General features: G+C 40.2%; 1 non-coding gene across 1 annotated transcript; it reads left to right on the top strand.

The window, feature by feature from the left end:
• Positions 1 to 7,936: 7,936 nt before the first annotated feature.
• Positions 7,937 to 8,040, top strand: LOC142455716 (U6 spliceosomal RNA). The gene has a single exon (XR_012785863.1). It is a non-coding gene; the product is annotated as a U6 spliceosomal RNA (small nuclear RNA).
• Positions 8,041 to 22,684: the final 14,644 nt, after the last annotated feature.

Raw genomic sequence — 22,684 nt, 5'->3', positions numbered from 1 at the left:
TCAAGGCCATATTTTTGCTCATGTGGACTTGTCTTAATCTTCTTCAACTTCATCCTGAACTGGCATAGGAAAAAGTGATGACCTGTTCCACAGGTGGCCTGTATGCGGGGGATTAGACCAGCTATCCTGCATCAAGCTGGGTCTGAAGTGAGGCGTGCGGATGAAAGGAAAAGATAGAGATATACAAAGCATGGGATTGGGAGGACTTCAATCTGATGGACTGAAGTAATGAGTATATTCAAAGCTTGGTTTTTATACTCTTCTTACACAAGGGAATGGTTACAGAATAAACATCAAAGAATTTGCTTTAAAAAACATTCTGAACCTCTTATCTATGCAGGTGTTACTTAACTAGGCACACTTTCTAAACACTTGAATAATAACAGCACTATATTCTAAGATAAACACAAGGACATGCAAGGTTCAAAAGAATCTCAAAGAGGTCTTAAAGAACAGAGTTATCTCACACTGCTTTCAGCTGCAAGGTCATAAAGAACTGAGTTACTTTGCAATGCTTTTAGCTGCTAGGTAAACAGAGGCACAGGAGACTAATTAGTCACCCATCAATAAACACCTTGACCAGCAAACCTCCTACACCTGTGGCCTGGTTTTTACTGATGATATTGAGCTCCTCCAGCATATCTTTCTACAGATATAGTTGATTTACAGAAGAAACAGGGCCTCATATTGAAAACACATATTTATATGAGGAGGGTGTAATTCAATTCATAAATTTATCCTTTCTGTGTTTATTTTTTGTTTTTTAATTAGAATTTATTAAATATTTGGATTGGTGATTTTGAAAATATGGAAGTGTTTTCTGTCATTCTTTCTAAATATATTATGTAAACTACACATTGCTGGCTAAGGGTAGGGGTTGAGGCCAACCTATCAGTCATGTCACAGCATTGAGGGTGTGGCCTTTTGTATCAGAGGTACTTGTTTCTATTTTACACCTCACATTCTTCTATACCTGGATCTGAATCTAGTTAGTCAATTTTGTGTTGTGCTACCCGCCAATCCCAGGAGCTCTCAGCAGACTATAAACAATGGCTTCATCCAGCAGAAGTTGGATTCATTTAATCATCCTGCTTTCTGTCCATCAGCTTACATAGCTTCACAAGTCAGAAGAGCCTGAATTTAATTGAACTGGATTTAGCGCTTTGACAATTGGGTAAAGTATTTCTTGACATAAATCTCTTTCTCCATAAAAACACATATAAATGTCACTGGGTTATGTCTCTAGAAAATCCAACCAAAGAAAGTGATGTTCTTTTTCCTCATATTCTGGTTAGATTATTTAAGATGATGTGTTACTTATTCATTAATACTAAGAAACCTTGTGGGAGCAGTGTTTAGGGGCTGAGCTACTAATGAAGGGGTTGTTGAGCAGAACTTACCTGCTGCTCTTTGGCAGAAAGACTCAGTGGTGTAGTGGTTTGGGTTATGCTAAACTCAAGGAAATAGTTGGAAACTACCAACCAGCTCTGTGGGAGGAAGATGAGGCTTTCTTCTCTAGCGAAGGCTTGCAATTTCAGAAACCCACTACTATGAATCAGAATTGACTCAATGGCAGTGAGTTTTCATTTTGAGGTACTAGCAGTTTGACTGCTAACTGTAAGTTCAGAGATTTGAAATCTCCAGGATATTCATGAAAGAATTATGAGGCTTTCTTCTCCCATACAAAGAGTTAGTTCTAATCTGCCCTTTAGGGTCACTATGAGTTAGACTCAACTCGACAGCAGTGAGTGAGCTTTGAATAATTATTACAGCCTTGGAAATCTTATGGAAAAGTTCAAATCTATAATGTAGAGTTATCATGAATCAGAACACATTCAAAAGCAACAGATTTGGTATGCATATTATTTTATTTATTTACTTTAAATCTTTTTGTCTCTCTGCTTCATATAGGACAATTTCTATTATAATTTATTTATTCTCTAATATTACTGCTGTTAACCCTCTAATTATTATGAATATCAGGCATTACATATTTTTTCAGTCATATTTCTTTTAAATAGCATACATGTTCCCCTAAAATACCTTCTTTTATTCTTTTATACATCATTTCTTTAAGTCTTTGATATATTTGTAACTGTAAAGTCTTCATCAGCCAAGTGCTTCAAGTCCTCCTCAATTTCAGTAAGCAAGTGTGTTAGTCTGGTTTTACTAGAGAAACAGATCCATAGAAACTCACATTATATAAGAAAGGGTTTTGTATAAAGGATAATTGTACATTAAGAATGCAACCCAACCCTGTCCAGTCCAAGCCCATTAAGTCTGATATTAACCCATATGTCTGATACCAATCTTTAAATTCCTCTTCAGACTCATGAAACATATGCAATGATACCAAATACAGGATGATCACAAGCCAGTGGGTAGTAAGTCTTTGGATCCAGTGGCATTGTAAGCATCTCAGCACTGGCAGGGGTTTCCATGTGGCTTCTCCAGCACCCAGGGTTGCATCAGGGTAGGTCCATGTGGCTTTTCCTCAGAGATGTCTCACAGTCAGTCAGCCTTGTCAGTAGAGTCTCCCAGGGAGTGAGGAGAGGGAGAAAGTACCCCCCATTTCCAAGGAGGAAAATACAGCAGTTCCCAGAATTCTCAGGAGAAGGCCATGCCCATACAGAGGCCTCATTGGCTATATCTTGATTGACAGGCCAGACTCCACCTCTTCACAAGTAATCCTCTCAAATTGACACCAGCTTATGTAACTACCACCGCGAGGTTTTGACATGTGCCTATGAAAGGTTTCTAATAAGCCTTCCTTCAGTTCTGAAGCCTGATATCCACTACCACTTCTGCCCTCAGTTACACCACTTTCAAACAACTCATAATTAGCTAAAGAAAAACATGATACATGTGATATTCTGGAGCCTGACAAGTGCCAAATTGAAGTTAAAATGCTATCTGGAGAATCCTATTCATTAACAAAATACCAGGCTGTTGATTCACATGGCTACAGGAGTTGGTGAATCAGGTCAGGTAATAGACTGCTAGTCAACCCCCCAAAATGGAGAGCAGATAGAAGCAAGCCAGATGCAAGATCTAGGGTAAGAAAACAGACTATTTCAAAGTTGTTCAGCAGATCAAGATGGCTAAATGAAACCTGAATCAGCAGTTTTGTTAGGATGATAACTGGCATTGGATTGGTGTGCATCACCAGGTAACTCAATCATGAAGCAACGGTCATAATCAGAAAGCAAGGACCACAAAGATGGCATCTGGCCCATGTACAGGACTTTCACAGTGATCTGTTGTTTGTTTCTTCACTTAAAAAGCTTAGGTAGAAGACATACTAATTACTCCTACACATCTTAGGTAGGCCAGGTCTAATCTCAGCCCTTAGAACGACCCAGTCTCCTGCCTCTTGCTTTTCTCAATTAATCTTGGTTTTTCTACCAAGAGAACAGTTTAAAATGGGAAGTTAGTTCTTGTTTTAACATCAATAACAAAGATGACAACCAAACCCCAAGGAAATAAAGGGTACCAACTTGAGTCACATGTCCTAGTAAAACAGAGACTCAAACTACATCTCCCCTAATCCTGCATCATTACCATAACAGATAGTTCATGCCAAAACAAGATTATAATCAGGTGTGGAAACTGGAACACTATAGCTAGAAATACCATTAAGTATTTACACTGAAAGAATAATAATTACAGTAAAAAAGTATTAAAAAATGAATAAAGAAAACCAAAAGTGAGGTTATTATTAAACAAATTATACTTATGTATGTTAAATGAACAACAGTCTGTAAATATTAAATAGACAATAGTCTGTGTCAAATTTGAGAGAGAAAAAAAGAAGAATTTATAAATTATCAAGGGGACATGGCAGAGGGAGGGAAGGTTGGGGAAGGAGGGAGGAAAATGAGAAGCTGGTGCCAAGGGCTCAAGTAAAAAGACAATTTTTTGAAAAAGATGATGACAACATATGTACAGATGTGTTTGACAAAATGGATCTATGTATGGGTTATTGTAGGAGCTGTAAAAGCCCCAAGTAAAATAAAATTAAAATAAAAAATAATAAAAATAGAAAAAAAGAATAAATCAAAAGTGAGGGCATAATTATGCAAAGTATACTTATATTAAATGAACACTAGAAACCATTTCAACAACATAAATATGGGAATAATTATTGTCAAAAAGCCTATTTCTCATCATGACCATTAAAACTTGAAGTAACTCTTTATTCTTAGCCTTTCTCCCTCATTTTACTCATGTAAGGATCCCACTGACACCACACCAATTATCCTCAATGGAAAATCCTACAGATAATTGTATGGTCTAAATTTATATATACCCTTCACTTAATTGGGACGACAATGATTTTTGCATAATTACTTAGTATCCATTTTAACCTCAAATATGCCATAATATGTATGCAGAAATATAGGTATAGAAAAATTTTAACACAGCTATATTATATTATATATTATCATATCATAAAAGGATATTTTAAGCCAGAAGGAAATTTTAATTGTGTTCTAAAAGTATATTTTGTTAGATAACTTTATAAGCTTATTATGGAAGTTATGATTCAGTATTCCTTTTCCAACTACTTGTAAGTTTTAGACAATAACTATTTAGGCCACACATTATTAGATTTTTCAGATCTTGGTCTCCATAAAGGAACATAATAAATAAGCCAGAAAATAACTTGATCCTATTAGCTGGTATAAGTATGATTATTATATTGTTTTGAAGGTATAGGTTATTAATGTAAGCTTGAACAAAGGGGAAAGAGTGGGGCTTCCTCTATAGAGGTGTGTACAGGGCCTCACAGAAAAGCAACTATAGTATTTGTCAAGATAAATTCATTCTTGACAAGCTAATCCAGAGACATTTAGGCTATAGAAAGGTCACATCAATTTAAACAGAGAATTTTAATGTAAAGAATTGCTAATAAAGAATAGTGAGCAAACATAAGATCTGAAAACAAAACAAATCTCTATGTAATACCCTATGAAGGACAGACTTGGAAGTGGGCTCACAAACCTTACTGGAGAAAGTATGGGTAGCTCCACTTTAAGGCAGAGAACTTCTCTCTGATCATTTCTAAGAGCTGGCCTTCACTTACCAAGCAACCCCCCTGAGCACAGACAGTGTTGGTGAGCAACAGTGGGTGGCTAGCACATGGAGGTATGGCTGGTCAAGCAGCAGGCCTGGAGCACATGGTGTCTATGAAGCAATGTGCAACTGATGGCTCACATGAGGCTGTGCAAAAGGAGTGGGACTGTTAGTGGAGTGGAAAACATGGGGCTGCAGGCTTCCATTTCCAGGTGTAAGGACAGTTTGGGGAAAACTGGGGGAATGGCCCCTGAGCTGAGGGAAACTTGGGATTGGAGAACATAAGGGATGCATAACACAGAATGTCAGAATCAGAACTTGGCTCTGAGAAGGTGATCATCGGGCCACACCCAGGCCATGAGGTCACTGAGGGAGAGTGGAGGAAAACTATCACTAATTGAGTTTCATGCCTCTAGAATTGCATTTTATGTTTGTGAATATACACAAATTGCCATCACATGTTGGTCATGGATGTAATAACTCTACAAATAAACTTTCCTTACTTCAGGGGTATATAGCCACACCAAGATCTTCGTGTTTTGAGAGGAAAGCTGGCCCACATGACAGACTAGTAACATAATCCTTCTCCACCTAAAGCAGTTCTGAACTTGAACTTTAGCAAACTTAAAAGTAAAATTTTAAAACTGAGGTATGTGAATCATGAAAACATGACCAAATCCCAATGTCTAAGTAGTCTTTGGCAATACCATTGCACTCTGTTCTTGAACTATATATGCTCCAAGGCAGGCAGAGAGAAAATCAAGTATAAGAAGCAGGAAGAACAAGAGAGAGGGGGAAAGAAATAAAGGAATGACGGGAAGAAGAGAAGAAAGAAAGAAGGGAGGGAGGGAAAAATAATTTTAGGAAAGTAGAAAGGAACGGAGAGTGAAAAAACAAGAGGAAGAGAGGGGAGAGGAAGAGAAGGAAGGCGGAAATGGGGGTGAAAGCAAAGAAAAACAAAAGGATAAGAAGAAATTAAATGAATTTAGGAAAGGAGAGAGAAGAAAAGCAAGAGGAATCTATGGGGAGAGGGAAAGAAAGGAGGAGAAAAAAGGAAGGAAAATGGGGAAAATAGTTACTTCCCATCTTTACCTCTTAAAATCTATACCTGTTTGGTACCCTGATGGTTTGCTGCTCTTAAAGTTGAACAATAAGATAAATGCAAGCTACACCGTACTACCAACAATGATTTGCATACATTATTTCTGTTTCAGTCTTTCTCCCAAATGTTTTATATGTTATTTCTACTCCTTAATTGTAGATTCTGGTGATCAGATAGTTTAATTAATTTGCCTAAAGTTAATCTTACCTATTTTGTACATATTCTCGGGAAAGACTCCCTGGAAATGGACATTATGCTTTGCAAAGTGGAAGGTCAGGAAAAAGAGGAAGACCTTGAATGAAATGCATTGACACAGTAGTTACAACAAACAGTTCAAGCATGACCATGCTGAGGATAGTGCAGGACCTAAAAGTGTTTCATTATGTTGTACGTGGGGTTGCTTTGTGTAGAGCTGACTGGCTAGCCCCTAAAAATGACAGTCAGGTTACATCATCTGTTCAGTAATAGAACACAATTGATTAAACACATACTCTAACTGCTGTGCTTTATTGCATTTTTGGAGAATGTATACACAATAGAAAGTTCTTATTTAACAATTTCTACACAAATGTTAAGCACCATTGGTTATGTACTTTACATTATATCAACATTTTAATTGTTTCTGTAATTGTCTTATCATCTATCACCTATCAGTTTGTCATACACTAATGACTTGTGTGTTGTTGTGATGCTGGAAGCTATATCACTAGTATTTCAAATGCCTCAGGGTCACACAAAGTGAGGAGATTTCAATGGAACGTACAAACTAAAAATAGACTGCAAAGGAGGAATTAGCAGTCCACTTCAAAGGATTTAGCCACAGCAAACTTTATGCAGAGCATCAAAATATTGTCAGATACTGAAGTTCTAATAAATAGAAGCAGAACATTGTCAGATATACTGCCAGAAGATGAGCCAACCCCCTCGGATGCATTCCTTAAAGCATGACTGAAGAAGAGCTGCCTTTTCATAGAAAAATTGATTATAACGACTTAAGTAGAATGAAGCATATGGGTGTTATGTCCCAGGGACCTTCATTTGCTGATGGGCATGCCTCTAAAAGAGAAGAAGCAGCTGAAAAAAATCGAATACTAGTTGGAACTTGAAATGTACAAAGTATGAATCGAGGAAAATTGGAAGTCATCAACATGGAATGCATAAGATTAATATCCTAGGTTTTTTGTTAGCTGAAATGGACAAGTAGTATTGGCCATTTAAATGAGAATATCATATTGTTTACTATGCCAGGAATGAGACAATCCATAGGAATGACCTTGAATTCACTGTCCAAAAGGACTTTTCAAGATCTGTCTTGAAATACAATGCTGTGTGTGATAAGAACTGCAACTATCTGCATTCAAGGTAATACAATCAATACAATGGTTATTCAAATTTATGCAGCAACCACTAAATTTAGCTATGAAGAAAATAAAGAATTATACCAAAATCGTTTGTTTGATATTGATCAAACATGCTATTAACAAAATGTATTGATAATTATTGGTTATTGGAATGAAAAAGTTGGAAGCAAAAATAGGAAGGAATAGTAGTTTGAAAATATGGTCTGGTGACAAAAACAAAGCTAAAATCATATGATAGAGTTTGGTAAAAGGAATGAGTTGTTTAGAACAAATATATTTTTCAGCAACACAAAAGGAAACTTGTGCACAGACGGAGTACGGAGAAATCAAATCAACTACATCTGTTAGAAAACAAGGTGTAGAAGCTAAATAACCTCAGTTAAAACCAGACCAGGGTGTGCTCGCTTTGGCAGTACATACACTAAAATTGGAACGATAAGGAGATTAGAATGGCCCCTGCACAAGGATGACACGCAAATTCTTGAAGCATTCCATATTTTTAAAAAAAGAAAAAGAAAGAACACGCACAAAAACCCCAGACCAGGGTCTAACTGTGGAACAGATCATACATTTCTCATATGTAAGTTCAGGTTAAAACTGAAGAAATTGAAAATAAGTCCACCAAAGCCAAAATAAGACTTTAAGTCTATTCCACTTGAATTTCAAGAACGGAGTAGCCTCATTGAATACTAATTACAGAAACCTGATGAGTTGTGGGATAACATCAAGAACAACATTCCTGAAGAAAACAAAAAAGTCATTTTAAAAAAAGGAAAGAAACAAGTAAATGTGGTGAAGAAAGCGGATGGTGCCCGGCTATCAAAAGAGATAGTGTCCGGGGTATTAAAGGCTTGAAGGTGAACAAGTGGCCATCTAGCTCAGAAGCAATAAAGCCCACATGGAAGGAGCACACCAGCCTTGTGCTATCACGAGGTGCCAAAGGTACCAGGTATAAGGCATCATGCAAAAAAACCCTATATATATATGTATATATATATATACCATAGTGAATATATATAGTGAATGAAGGGGGAAGTGCAGAGTGGAGACCCAAAGTCCATTTGTCGGCCACTGGAGATCCCCTCATAGAGGGGTTTAGGAGAGGAGATGGGTCAGTCAGGGTGTGAGGTAGTACCGATGAAGAACACAGCTTTCCCCCAGATCCTGAATGCTTCCGCCCCCCAACTACCATGATCCGAATTCTACCTTGCAGGACTGGATAGGGCAGAGGTTGTACACTGGTGCATATGGGAGTTGGAGGCACAGGGAATCCAGGGTGGATGATACCTTCAGGACCAAAGGTGTGAGGGGCAATACTGGGAGAGTAGAGGATGAGTGAATTGGAAAGGGGGAACTGATTACAAGGATCCACATGTGACCTCCTCCCTGGGAGAAAAGACGGCAGTAAAGGGGGTGGAGGGGAGACTCCGGATAGGGCAAGATATGAAAAATAACAATATATAAATTATCAAGGGCACATGAGGGAGGGGGGAGCGAGGAGGGCGGGAAAAAAAGAGGACCTGAAGCAAAGGGCTTAAGTGGAGAGCATATGCTTTGAGAGTGATTAGGGAAAAGAATGTATGGATGTGCTTTATACAATTGATGTATGTATATGTATGGATTGTGGTAAGAGTTGTATGAGCCCCTAATAAAATGTTAAAAAAAAGGAAAGAAAGAAAAAATACAAGTGGATGTCAGAAGAGACTCTAAAACTTGCTCTTAATTGCAGAGTAGCTAAGACTCATAGAATAAATAAAGAAGTCAAAGAGTTGAACAGTAAATTTCAAAAGGCGAGGACTTCCGGGAAGATGGCTACCGAGTGACGCATACCAGAGGGACTCCACAGAATCTAGGCCAGGAGAGTTGCTCAGAGGGAAATTCAACACAATTGGATCGCAGGAGGCGCATCATAAAGATAAGTAGGCTCAGATCCACGGGGTTTTGAGGGGCTGAGGGCTTTGGCTTACCTCAGCGGAAGTCGGCTGGGGCTCGACCCTAGCCTAGTCCCTGTGTCTTCCCAAGATGTGACCATTTAGAGCCTGTAGCAGGGCTTGGGCTCGGCCCAGCCACAGTTTTCCCCTGCCTGCCTCAGGGCAGGGACAGGGCCCTTGAGGCTCCACCAGCAGAGATTGGTGTTCAGCTGCATTGTTGATTCTGTTTGGGTCTCTGATCTATATTCCCACGCAGCCTTGGAGGGCTGCACAGGGGCTTTTTCAGGGCACAGCCACAGCTTACCGTGCGCATGGGCTGAGCAGGGACTGAACCCAAACCCCCACAGCTCCATAGGAAGGGATCAAGCTTCAGCTACATTGCGACTTCGGTTAACATCTCTGCTCTCTGTCCCCCCACTTCTCTGGGGTCTGCTCAGCAGCTTTCTTGCTACTCTTCTTGGGGCTCAGCTACGGACTACTGCTGGGGCTTGGGGCAGGGAGTGGGCCCTTGCAGGTCCACAGGCAAGGAGTGGGACTCAGCTGCATAGTTGCATTTCCTTCCTCGCTTCCCTGTACCCCGGCACAGTCCCGTCTCACTGTTTAATTTTTCTCCCCCTCTTGTTCCTGAAATGCTCTCTCACACTCCATTGCAGACTTACAGGACACTCCCATTGCCCCAGGGCATTTGCGCCTGGGCCACACCCAGCTAGGTGAGCTCCACCCTGCATAGATAGCCAAAGGCTAGGGAAAGGCCTGCTTGCTCTCCAGGGGATACTCCTCTGACCCCTCACCAGGGAGTTCCTGCCTGTGTACCTGGGGACATAAGGCAGCTCAGCCAACACTTATAAATATTCAAACCAATAGCAGGAACTTCAGCCCAGCCTCTGCAACACTGGGGCAGGCAGCCGACATGCCATCTGTGGCACTCCCCTGATAGGGATGCCACAGGAAGATAAAGTGGTAGGTTAATAACCTAGCAAAATCAGCTGTAGGCAGTTCGAAGAAGCATTCCTATAAGTCTTCCAGAGAGAGACTAGAAAATGGCATCTGGTCCCTCAAAAACAATTCAACGCAAACAGCCATCAGCCCCAATGACCTCAATGAAAAAACAGGAGAAACAAAAGACAAAGGCAGAAGAAGTGCTGAACATAGCAACATACATAGAAGAAGTAGACATTGAGACGCCATACAAAGAAACTCTCAGAATGCTGCTTGGAGTCATGCAGGATATGAAGGAGATAATACAGAAAAAGGATGAAACGATAGAGGAGATAAAAGCCATACACCAAAGGGAAATACAGGAGCTTATGGAGGAAATAACAAAAAACAATAGCAAAATCATGTTCCTTGAGAATCAACTGGAGGAATCAGAGAACCGCATCAGTGTCTTGGAGGACAGCCAAGCAGACTTTAATAAACCTAAACCAAAATCTAATAAGGGCATCAGAGAAGCTGGAGAAAACCTAAAAGCTATGTTTGATGCTATGAAGAGGAACAACATTAGAATTATTGGCCTACCGGAGGAAGACACAACAAAGAAGTCATCTGCAACAATAGCGAGAGAATTCTTGGAGGAAAACTTCCCCAGCCTAATGAATGAAAACCAGGCAACCATCCAGGAGGCAGAAAGACCACCAGCACGACAGGACCCCAAGAAGAAATCACCAAGGCACATAATAGTTAAACTATGCAACTTTGAGGAAAAGCAGAAAATCATGAGAGCAGCTAGGGCAAAAAAAGCAATCACATATAAAGGTCACCACATAAGGATATGTTCAGACCTATCAGCAGAAACTATGAAAAAAGGAGAGAGTGGAGTAACATATTCCAAAAGTTGAAGGAAAACAACGCAAATCCAAGAATACTCTACCAAGCCAAATTATCGATCAAGATCGATGGAGAAGTAAAAGTCTTCCCAGAGAAGGAAAAACTCAAAAAATACGTTACAACAAACCCAGCCTTACAAAAGATCCTCACCAACTCAGTATGGGCAGAAGAACAACACTCACCAAGCACAAATAAGAGATCAACACAGAGAACAACTTCACCCAGAGCACAGCAAAGAGAAAGCAGGCCCCAAGATAGCAATGGCTTAAGGATGGAAAGAAGTCAAGAATGAAACACACACAAAACACATACTAATGATAAAGGAAAGTAGGAAAACTCGCAACACAAAAGGTATAAAATGGCATCACAGAGTCCGCACATGGAGATAATAACCCTGAATATCAATGGCCTGAACTCAAGCATTAAAAGACTGAGACTAGCAGAATGACTTAGAAAACACAACCCATCAATTTGCTGCCTACAGGAGACACATCTCAAGGCTACAGACAAAAATAGGCTGAGAATCAAAGGCTGGAGAAGGACCTACCAAGCAAACAGCAATACAAAAAAACAGGGGTTGCAAAACTTATCTCGGATAAAATTGACCTCAAAGTGCAAACCACAAAAAAGAGATAAGGAGGGACCCTATATAATGCTCAAGGGAATCATAGACAATGAACCACTAAGCAATGTAAGCATATATTCCCCGAATGAGAGACCAGCTCAATAAGTCAACCAAACACTCCAAAAGATTAAGAAATTACAGACTCGACAATTATAGTGGGCGACTTCAACACACCACTCACTGAGAGAGATAGATCACAGGGAAGAAACTCAACAAGGAGACTAGGGAGCTAATCTCCACAATTAGACAATTTGACCTAATAGATATTTACAGAGCTTTTCATCCAAATAAAAAAATTTTCACATTCTTTTCAAGTCCCCATGGCACATATTCAAAGATAGACCACATGCTGGGGCATAAGGCAAATCTACATAAATTTAAGCACATTGAAATAATACAGACCTCTCTCTCTGACGATTGCAATAAGACTGGAAATCAACAAAAAGAAGACAAAGAAAATAAGAGCAAATAATTGGAGGATGAATAACTCTCTACTGCAGAAGGAGTGCATACTGGGGCAGATCAGAGACGAAATTAGGAAATTTCTAGAAACCAACGAAAATGAGCACACGACGTACCAAAACTTATGGGACACAGCAAAGGCAGTCATCAGTGGAAGGTTCATAGCAATACAAGCACACCTAAGAAAGGAAGAGAGAATCATGATGGATACGCTGACACAAAATTTACAAAAACTAGAGCAGAGTCAGCAGGACAACCCTACTGATAGCAAAAGAAAAGAAATTATAAGGGCTGAGATTGAGGAGAGGGAAAATAAAAAAACTATGGAAAAAATTAATATCGCTAAAAGTTGGTTCTTTGAAAGGATAAACAGGATCGATAGACCATTGGCAAACCCAACCAAAGAAAGGAGGGAACAAATTTCAACAGCAAGAATAAGGGATGAAAGAGGGGTCATTACAACACACCCTAATGAAATCAAAAGGATAATTACACAGTACTATGAAGGATTGTACTCCAATGAATTCAACAATTTGGAAGACATGGACAAATTCCTCGAAAAACAATCCCTCTCTAGACTATCCTCGGTGGAAATCAAGAATCTCAACAGAACCATAGCAATAGAAGAAATAGAAAAGGTTATCAAGGGATTACCAACAAAAAAATCCCCTGGACCAGATAGCTACACTGGAGAATTCTACCAAGCATTCAGGGAAGAACTAATACCAATCTTACACAAACTTTTCCAGAAGATAGAAAAAGATGGCAAACTCCCAAACTCCTTCTATGAAGCTAGTATAACTCTGATACACAAACCGGGCAAGGATCCCACAAGAACCGAGAACTACAGACCAATATCCCTATGAACATTGATGCAAAAATCCTTAACAAAATACTAGCCAACAGAATACAAAAGTATATAAAACAAATAATTCACCATGACCAAGTGGAATTCATACCAGGGATGCAGGGATGGTTCAACATACGAAAGACCATTAGTATTATTCGTCACATTGACTGGAAAAAATATAAGAATCACATGATTATATCAATAGACGCAGAAGAAGCATTCGACAACATCCAACAGCAATTCCTGTTTAAGACACTAGCGAAGATAGCAGTGGAAGGAAAGTTCCTCAAGACAATACAAGCTATATATGAAAAACCAACAGCCAAAGTGGTAGTCAATGGAGAAAAGACTAACACAATCCCACTGAAAAAGGGGACCAGACAAGGATGCCCCTTGTCCCCACTCCTATTTAATATCGTTCTGGAGGTTTTAGCCAACAGCATAAGGCAAAGAAGTGACATCAAAGGTATGCGTCTAGGGAAGGAAGAGGTGAAACTATCGTTATTTGCAGATGATATGATTCTATATATGGAAAACCCCAAAAGTTCCACAAGGGGAGTACTGGAAGCAATAGAGGAGTTTGCCAGAGTGGCAGGATACAAGATCAACAAACAGAAGTCCATCGGACTGTTATACACATCAGATAAGACCACAGAAGAAGTGATCAAAAAGGTGGTACCCTTCACAATAGCCAAACACACATTGAAATATCTAGGGATATACCTGACTGAAAAAACAAAAGATCTATATAGGGAAAACTATAGAACACTATTACAAGAAACCAAGAGCGACCTCAACAAATGGAAGAATATTCCATGCTCTTGGATTGCGAGACTTAATATAGTTAAGATGTCAGTTCTACCAAAAGCACTATATAAGTTTAATGCCATCCCGACACAATTACCATCATCTTTCTTCAAAGAAATGGAAAAACTGATTACCAACTTCATATGGAGAGGGAAGAAGCCCAGAATTAGCAGAGAACTCCTCAAGAAGAAGGACACCGTGGGAGGGCTTGCTTTACCTGACTTTGGCACATACTATGCAGCCACAGTTCTCAAAACTGCATGGTATTGGTACAATGACAGATACTCAGACCAATGGAAAAGAACTGAAAACCCAGAAATAAAAGCATCAGCATACACACAGCTGATCTTTGATAAGGGCCCCAAATATAACAAATGGGAAGCCAGTGCCCTCTTTAACAAGTGGTGCTGAAAAAAATGGATATCCACATGCAGAAAAATGAAGCAAGACCCTTATCTCACTCCATGCACAAGAATAAACTCAAGGTGGATCACAGACCTTGAAGGTAAACCCCAAACTATTAGGGCCATCAATGAGGGAATTAGGACCAACTTGAGAACTTTGGCGCAGGGAATACACAGGCTATCAGAAATAGGGAAGGACACAAACACAGAGGAGGCACAAATTGACAAATGGGATATACTGAAGATAAAACACTTGTGTACATCTAAAGAATTCACCAAGAGAGTAATAAGAGATTCCACAGACTGGGAAAACATCTTTAGCAATGACACATCAGACAAAGACCTTATTACTAAAATATACAATACTCTGCTAGCTTCCAAAAAGAAAAAAACCAATAGCTCACTTGAAAGGTGGGCAAAGGACGTGAACAGAAATTTTACAGGGACAGAAATCCGAATGGTCAACAAACATATGAAAAAATGTTCCCGATCTTTAGCCATAAGAGAAATGCAAATTAAAACAACGAAGTACCACCTGACACCCTCAAAGGTAGCCCGATTCAAAAAATAGAAAGCAACAAGTGTTGGAGGGGCTGTGGGGAGACAGGAACTCTCATCCACTGCTGGTGGGCCTGTAAGTATGTACAGCCACTATGGAAATCAATCTGGCGATACCTAAAACAGATGGAAATAGTTACCATATGACCCAGCAATCCCCCTATTGGGAATATATCCAGAAGAGGCAAGGAACAAACCAAGACCAGACATCTGTGCTCCAATGTTCATTGCGGCACAGTTCACAATTGCAAGGAGTTGGAAGCAACCCAAATTTCCATCAACTGACGATTGGATTAAAAAACTGTGGTGTATACATACAATGGAGTACTACGCATCACTAAAAAGCAGTGGTGAACGTATGAGGCACATAGCGGCATGGGAATAACTGGAGGAAATCATGCTAAGCGAAGTAAGTCAGGCACAAAAGGACAAGTATAACATGAGCCTACTAAGGTAAGTATTAAAAAAAATTTTTTTTAATGCAAAAGTGGCATAGGGGAAAAAGCTACTGTATACAAATATTTCTGGGGTGAAGACTGTGTAGTATGGCAGAGGCCAGATCAAAACCAGGGATGCACATGGTAGACAATGGTGGAGGAGGTTGGGAAAGGAAAATAAAAGGATGAATATAAGGAAGAATAGGGTGGTGGGGGCATGGGGCACTAATCCACCCAAGGGTAGGGTATTGTTTATATCTCCACAGGGAAAGTGGGACCAGACTTCAACCCAGGGCCGCAAGGTGTGAATGCAATATCCCGGCGTGGAGTAGGGAATGAGTGGAGAGGTCTAGCAGGCTGGCCCCAGGACCAAAATTTAAGTGGATTCCTGCCCTTCCCCCGAAAAGAATTTGTTTCAAAGGATGACATTGATTCTGCAGCTCCGGGAGATGGACATATCTGATCAGAGCACACGGGAGCAGATGAAGGGGCAGGAGGAGAGAGTGGAACACAGCCTGGCCCACGAGGCCGTGAGGATGATGTTGCTGAGTAGAGCAGCCAGTCCACAGAGAGAACAACATGGCTGGCCCTACTATAAGACATGATGCCCCTCAGTGACTAAGGGCGATACAGGGGACAGCACCGGAGACACAGTGTGGTAATTGCACCTGACCTGATCCCACCACACCGAGGCAAAGCACTGGGGGAGTGCAGTGGAACAGCAAGGGAATGGAGTGGCAAGGTCCACAGGGAATGCTGAAAGTGGACTTTGGGGCCAGGGCATTGTGCCCCAACAGACTGGACTGGAAAATTCTCCTAAGGGCCAGCAAACGATCATTGAACGAACTACAAGCCTTTCTTTTGTGAAGTGTTTTGTTTTGTTCTTTGTCAGTGGTTTGTTTTTGTTGTTTTGTTGTCTGGTTGTATACTGTTGCTTTGTTTTCCTCTGTCTTGTTTTCATGCATGTTAGTGTCTCCACAGGTCTGTCTGAATAGGACAGACTGGATGAACTATCTGGAGGAAAAACTATAGGACAGACAGTTCCGGGGGGGACAGACAGTTCCGGGTGGGGGAGGGGGAGGAGGGCAAGGAAGTGGTGTTAATAAACACAGGGACAAGGGAACAACATGGGACCCAAAATGGTAGTGAGGGGAAAGTGGCAGGCCTGATGGGGAACGATCAAGGGTAAGTTTGCGTAGAGAAGAGGTATAGCTGTAGCCCAGGTGGGGACGGAGCATGGTGGTGGGGCAGGAGGAAAGTCAAGAGAGATGGAGGAAGGAGCTGGGAGTCAAGGGACATTTATGGAGGTCTAGACAAAGACATGTGCATGCAAACATATATATGTGGATGGGGAAATAGATCTAACTGTCTACATTTATAGGTTTAATATTAAGGTGGCGGAAGGACCTTGGGCCTCTACTCAAGCACTCCCTCAATGCATGAATACTTTCATTTATTAAATTGGTACTCTGTGATGCTCACTCTCCCGACACAACTGCTGAAGCCACAGTGGGTGAACAAGTAAATGTGTTGAATAAAGCTGATGGTGCTCGGCTATCAAAAGAGATAGTGACTGGGGTCTTAAAGTCTTGAAGATAAATAAGCAGCCATCTAGCTCAGAAGCAAAAAAGCCCACATGGAAGAAGCACACCAGCCAGTGCGATCACGAGGTCCCCAAGGCACCAGGTATAAGGCATCATGCAAAAAAAAAAAAAGAATATGTGTGTGTGTGTATATATATATATATATATATATATATATATATATATATATATATATACCATATTGAATGAAGGGGGAAGTGCAGAGTGGAGACCCAAGGCCCAAGTGTCGGCCACTGGAAATCCTCTCATAGAGGGGTTTAGGAGAGGAGATGGCTCAGTCAGGGTGGGAGGTAGTACCGATGAAGAACACAGCTTTCCCCCAGATCCTGGATGCTTCCTCCCCCCAAATGCCATGGTCCGAATTCTACCTTGCAGGGCTGGATGGGGCGGAGGTTGTACACTGGTACATATGAGGGCTGGAGGCACAGGGAATCCAGGGTGGATGATACCTTCAGGACTAAGGGTGTGAGGGGCGATGCTGGGAGAGTGTAGAGTGAGTGGGTTGGAAAGGGGGAACTGATTACAGGGATCCACATGTGACCTCCTCCCTGGGAGAGGGACAGCAGAGAAGGGGGGGAAGGGAGACTCCGGATAGAACAAGATATGACAAAATAACGATGTATAAATTACAAAGGGCACATGAGGGAGGGGGAGCGGGGAGGGAGGGGTAAAAAGGAGGACCTGATGCAAAGGGCTTAAGTGGAGAGCAAATGCTTTGAGAATGATTGGGGCGGGGAATGTATGGATGTGCTTTATACAATTGATGTATGTATATATATGGATTGTGATAAGAGTTGTATGAGTCCCTAATAAAATGTAAAAAAAGAAAAGGGAAAAGAAAATGATTAGGGCAAAGAATGTACAGATGTGCTTTATACAATTGATGTATGTATATGTATGGACTGTGAAAAGAGTTGTATGAGCCCCTAATAAAACGTTTAAAAAAAAAAATTTCAAAAGGCAGCTTGAGAAGGCAAAGTAAAATATAATGAAATGGGTACAGAACTTGAGTTAGAACACCAAAAAGGAAAAAAATGAAAACATTATCTTAAGTTTAAATAACTCAAGAAAAAACTCTAGCCTTTGCAATATTGAAAGATTCTATTAGTAAAATATTGATTGATGCAGTAAATCAAAAGAAGATAGTAAAAATGAGCAGTCAGTGCACCAAAAAGAATTAATCAACATTTGACCATTTTAGGAGGTAGCATATGAGCTAGAGCTAAGAAGAAGTCCGAAATGCCCTAAAGGCATCTGGGTAAAAACAAGGATCCAGGAATCAATGCAACATCAATTGAAATGTTTCAACAAGCTGACGACGAAGCAGGGAAACTACCTTTTCTATTCCAGGGATTTTGGAAGACAACTACTTGACCAATTGACCGTAAGAGATATATACCTGTGCCCATTCCAAATAAAGGTGACCCCAACAGAATGCTGAAATCATAGAAGAATATCATTAATATTTTTGCTGAAGATCATCCAACAATTGCCCCAGTACATGCACAGGGAGCTATCAGAGGTTCAGATCAGGTTCAGAGGAGGACATGCTGAAAGTAGAGAACACCAGAAAGATATTTACATGTTTTTATTGACTTTATCAGGTATTTGACTGTGTGCATCATAAAAAATTATGGATAGCTTTAAGAATAGGAGTACCCAAACTGTTCGTTTTACTCGTGCACAACAGTACATAGATCGAGACAATTGCATGAACAGAATAATGCAATACTGACTCATTTAAAAACAGGAAAAGGTGTGTGCAGGGTTGTAGTCTTTCCTCACACATATTCATTCTGTATACCAAGCAAATAATCAAAGAAGCTCCAGGATATGAAGTAGTCAGCATCAGTAATAGAGCAAGGCTTATTAACAACCTGTGATATGCAGATGACATAATCCTGCTTGTTAAAAGAGAATGACTTGAAGTACTTCCTCGTGAAGATTGAGGATTACAGTTTTCAATATAGATTACACCTCAATGTAAAGAAGACCAAAATCCTCATAAATGGGACAAACATCATGGTAAAAAAGATCGAAATTGTCAAGGATTTCATCTTTCTTAAATACACAATTAATATTCCTAATAGCAGTCAAGAGATCAAAAGGTGCCTTGTGTTGGTTAAATAGGTTGCACAAGACCTCTTTCACATGCTGAAAAGCAGGGGTGATACTTTGAGGACTAAGGTTTCTTTGAAACCAGGTATGGTAATTTCTTTTTTTAAATCATTTTATTGGGGGCTCATACAATTCTTACCACAATCCATACATAAGTCCGTTGTGCCAAGCACATTTCTACATTTGTTGCCATTACCATTCTCAAAACATTTGCCTTCAACTTGAGCTGTTGATATCAGCTCCTCATTTTCCCCTCATGAACCCTTGATAATTCACAAATTATTTTTATATTGTCATATCTTACACTGTCTGATGTCTCCCTTCACCCACTTTTCGGTTGTCAATCCCCCAGGGACGACGTTATATGTAGATCCTTGTAATTAGTTCCCCCTTTCTACTCCACCTTCCCTGCACCCTCCCAATATAGCCACTCTCAGCGCAGATCCTGAAGGGATCATCTGTCCTGGATTCCCTGTGTTTCCACTTCCTATCTGTACCAGTGTACATCCTCTGATCTAGCCAGATCTGTAAGGTAGCATTGGAATCATGATAGTCTGGGGGAAGAAGCATTTAAGAACTAGAGTAAAGTTGTATGTTTCATCGTTGCTATACTGCATCCTGACTGGCTTGTCTCCTCCTAGCAACCCTTCTGTAAGGCGGTGTCCAGTTGCCTACAGATGAGCTTTGGGTCTTCCCTCTGCACTCCCCACCATTTACAATGATATAATTTTTTGTTCTTTGATACCTGATCCCTTCATCACCTCGTTATCACACAGATTGGTGTGCTTCATCCATGTGGGCTTTGTTGCTTCTCAGATAGATAGCTGTGTGTTTATCTTCTAGCCTCAGATGCCACCTCTTTTGATAGCCAGGCACCATCAGCTTTCTTCACCACATTTGCTTACACACATTTGTCTTCAGTTATCATATAGAGAAGGTGGGCACCCGCTGATATGATTTTTTTTCTTTGATCCCTTTTACACCTCATGGTCACACATATTGGTGTGCTTCTTCCATGTGAGCTTTGTTGCTTCTAATCTAAATGGCTGTTTGCTTGCCTGCAAACCTATAAGACTCCAGATGCTATCTCTTTTGATAGGCACACACCATCAACTTTCTTCACCACATTTGCTTATGGCACACATTTGCCTACAGCGATAGTGTTGGGAAGGTGTGCCTCATGGAATGCCAATTTAATAAAACACACTGTTCTTGTATTCAGGAAGTACTTGAGTGGAGGTCCAATGTCCATCTGCTGCCTTAATACTAAACCAATAAATATATGTATGTAGACCTATTTTCCCACCATCCTGTAGGGAACTGCGTGTCCCCCAACCCTGGATTTAAGCCATGTATGACCTTTATGAATTTACTCTCAGTTTCCAGCCATACAAACTGCCCTGAGGTTTTACTGCCCTTTGTTTCTTTCCCGCCAGAGGGTGGCTGCCTTGACCCTTGCTAGGATTGGTGCTCTTTCACTAGCAGCTGCTATGCTCATTGGTCAATACATGACTGATGGCATCTCCCCCCAGGCTCACCAGGAATGCTTCATTAGCATACTTACCTGTTTGCCTTATTTGGAGATGCACGACTATTGGCTACCTCAGTTGTACCTTACTTTACATGTGATGTAATGGTGCCCGTCCTTCGCTGGCTATTTAAACCTCGGCTCTCAGCTCAATAAATGAGGCTGGATCAGATTCCTGTCTTGCCTCCATTTCTCGCGCCCTTGCCCATCTTCATTCCCAGTCCCTCTTTCAGGTATCCACGTTGTTGATGTCCCGCAGGACAGGACATTTTGGCGCCAAAATGTGGAGCCAGAACTAGACACTCCTTGTTCAAACAGCCTGAAAACGAGGGAACCCACTGAGGACGCAGACAAGTCATAAAGGATCGGCCTATCGACTTATCAAGCCCACTACACCGTCGTTGTAACCTGCAAAGACAAATAACCGGGTGAGTTTTTTGTCTGACGATGGGTCAAGGAATTAGTCAGCATCAATTATTTGTAGGACAATTACGTGATGCTTTTAAGGTGCGGGGAGTAAAGGTTAAAAGTTGTGATTAAAAACAAAGAATCCCATAACAGACACCACTGAGAAGCACAGCCGTGAATATTTACAGAGAGAAAAAAAGAGTAAGTGGTGAAAAGTTGGTGAAGTAATAAATTATGGGACAGATTTCTAATAAATGTATGTATGTAAATATGTTTCAAAATATGTTATAAGCTAAAGGAACAAAAATAAGTTACTAAAGATTAGAGAAGTTTTCAGATTTTGTAGCTAAGAAAAGTTCCCTCTGCTGCTGAAGCCGCTGAGGGCTTTGAAAGCGGGCAAAAGCAGTTAGAGGGCGGGTCAATACATTATAATGATAAGGATCTAGGACTTTGAAATCTGGTGCTTGATTCTCAGTCCTGCTGGGATGAAACAAAGGCAAAGGCGGTAGCGGGGGAGCAAGAGTATAAGTCATAGGCTTGTTGTGGAAATCTAAATTTCTTGAGAGTTTTCAAAATACAGCAGATATAAGCTGTTTGTGTGAACAGTGTGTGTGTGTGTGTGTGTGTAAGTATTACATACTCTTTCACTTTGTATGTACAAAGAGGTTTTTCTGAATGTTTATTTTAAGGATAAAATCACTTTTGCTTGTGTTTATTACTGCTTAAAGTTGAGGCTTTTTGGAATATTTAAAAAATAATTATACCAATGACACTACTCTCTCAAGGAAAATATTGCCATCATTTATAGAATATGTAACCTTCAAGTATGTGCTAATTTTTGTCATATTGTCTAATTCAAATCAGGAATTTTATTAAATAATTAAACAATTGGTTTTTAAAAATGCAAATACTGCCTGCTAGGTAGTGCTGAGACCTTTAAGAAAAAAGGGCAGCTTGTATGATTATATCAAACTATGCCGGGACATTAAATCTTTCTTTACTTAGGGCTGGCTATAGCAGTTGCTTTGCAAGGAAACAGTAAAGGAAGGTTAATAATACTGTGGAATTTATGGAAGCCCTGCAGCCTGGGCTTCCTTCCCCCTCTGCTATTTCAGCCAATACAAATAAAATCATTTTAGATTTAAAAGATTGTTTTTATACCATTCCCTTGGATTCCAAATATTATAAAAGATTTGCTTTTAGTGTTCCTAATTTTCATTTTAAAGAACCTATGAAGCATTATCAGTGGAAAGTCTTACCTCAGGGAATGTCTAATAGCATCACCCCATGTCAAAAGTTTGTAACTGCAGCTATACAGTCAGTAAGAACTTCTGAAACATCGATGTATATTTCATTCACTACATGGATGATATTTTGATGGCTCATAGGACCAAAAGGTGGTTCTCTTTATTTTTGACTTATTATGGGAAGCATTAAAAAGGCGTGGGTAAGTTATAGCAAAAGAAAAAGTACAAGTTATTGAAACTTACAAGTATTTAGGACATATTTTACAGAAAGGTTTTGTTAAACCCCAGAAGATAGAAATAAGAAAAGATCACTTACAAACTTTAAATAATTTTCAAAAA

This window comes from Tenrec ecaudatus, chromosome 8, assembly GCF_050624435.1.
Source record: "Tenrec ecaudatus isolate mTenEca1 chromosome 8, mTenEca1.hap1, whole genome shotgun sequence".
Lineage (NCBI taxonomy): Eukaryota > Metazoa > Chordata > Mammalia > Afrosoricida > Tenrecidae > Tenrec > Tenrec ecaudatus.
Note: the sequence above shows the minus strand (reverse complement) of the source record. Positions and strands in the feature narration are given on the sequence as shown.